Genomic DNA, 2,067 nt, shown 5'->3' on the forward strand with positions numbered 1-2,067 from the left:
TGGGGTGGTGTAGGCTGAGAAGAGAGTGACTGGCCCCAGCCGGCTTTCAGGTGGAGTAGAGGAAAAATGACCTTGCACAGCTCATCCCGGGATACACCCACCAGTTCAAGAACCCTTGCCAACCCAAGAAAAGGAAGCACACCACAAACTGAAACAAACTGCAATTACCCCAGTTTTAAACTGGCAAGAAAAGGCCCTTTTCTTGAATGAGAAGATTGAGTCAGTCACCGCGGCCAACTTGGTGCGGACAACTTGCTGTGGGACAACTCGCCGCAGGACAAAAGTCACACTTAATACCGAAGAAATAGTGGAATAGAATCATGAAAGAAAGGATACCAAAGGAGGGACAAAATGAAATGTGAACGACAAAAATTAAAACGTTTTTAAAATTATTATATAAATAAAAATGTAAATGTTTGTTTGTTCAAAACCTTAAATCTCCAAAAGTTCTTCACCGATTGCTTTGAAATTTTGACACAACGTTGCATTCGAATACGCGCGTGTTTTTACGTACCTACTATTATATAGCTGTCACACCTGAGACAGGTAAAAACATGCTTTCTTTGAAAAACAGCGCCATCTGTTGGACGTAAAATTAAACGTATTACAAACGTGCGCTTTCTCTTTTCTTTCTTTTCCATTTAACCAGACTGAGCCACAGCAACGCGTGGCCGGGTACAGCTCGTTTCAAATAATTAAATTGAATTGTTGAATTGTGCTGCAGCGAATTGTTCCACAGCGAGTTGGCTGTGGCGAGTTGTCCCATTCCGATTGAATTAAGCCAAGGCTAAGTTCGTACAACACAAAGTAGCCAGCTACTACTGTTCCTCTCTATTCTGCATTGTCAGGCCTCATCACATTTTATGAAGGACATTAACCATTAGCAGCATGTCCAGAGGGAGGTGAGCGAAGCGATCAAAGGGTTGAGCAAGAAAAGTGTACTGAAGAACAGCTGGAGGCTTTTGAGATGTTTAACCTGTAAAGAAGCGAAACCGTGCTGGCCATCTTCAAGTACCGAAAGGGCAGCCATGTAGAAAAGAAGCAGAATGGTTCAGAGCAGTCCCAGAAGAAACACAAGAACAAAAGAAACCTAAATTGCAAGGAAGGAGTCTTCAGCTGAACATCAGGAAGAATTTCTTAATGGAAGAGCTGTTCCATAATGGGGGGGGGGAAGCCTCTGGGTATAGGGTCAGGAGATGGGGGTTCTCGCCTTCACTGGAAGCATTTAAAGGTTTGATAGGCCAGGGCTTTTCAACCTTTTTCACCCATTGTACCACTTTTAGGATATGGCAACATCCGAGGACCACCAGTCGCCTAGCAAGGTGCCAAAAACTTGACCCCAAAAAAAGAGAAAAAAAGTGACAAAGTACATACAGGTAGTCCTCGACTTACAACAGTTCACTTAGTGACTGTTTGAAGTTACAATGGCACTGAAAAAAGTGCCCCCCAAGCCACAGCCGAGCAAGACACCTGCCTGCCCGCCGGCGCTCTTCCTCCTGTCCGAGGTTTTCATTGTTGTGAGCATTTCTGTTGAGGATTGGCAGCGTGTGTGGGGTGGGGGGTGTTTGGTTTTTATTCCCCCCGTATACTGGGTGGTTGCAGCAGGTTTTGGTCACTTCACATGACCCTGGGACACTGTGACCGTCATAAATATGAATCGGTTGCCAAGCATCTGAATGTAAATCACAAGATCCTGGAGATGCTGCAACATTCCAGCTGATCGGCGCTTCTTCTGGGCTCAGCAGAAGCACCAGAATCAGCGCCGAATTGGGTATGTCTAGTTTAATGAAGAGAAGGACGAGGGGGGACATGATAGCAGTCTTCCAGTATCTCAGGGGCTGCCCCAAAGAATTTAATTTAATTTAATAATTTAATTTAATTAATTTAATTTAATTTAATTTAATACATTGACTTATATGCCGCCCTTCTCCCCACGGGACTCAGGGCGGCTCACAGCATATTAAAACAACATAGCACATTTCCCCAATAAAAGCCAATTAAAACCAAATATTTGTAGCTGTGTCTCTTATTAAAAATCATTAAAAATTATCCCTATTTAAAATTCAC

This window comes from Protobothrops mucrosquamatus, unplaced genomic scaffold (genome assembly GCF_001527695.2).
Source record: "Protobothrops mucrosquamatus isolate PMUCROS unplaced genomic scaffold, P.Mucros_1.0 scaffold2401, whole genome shotgun sequence".
Lineage (NCBI taxonomy): Eukaryota > Metazoa > Chordata > Lepidosauria > Squamata > Viperidae > Protobothrops > Protobothrops mucrosquamatus.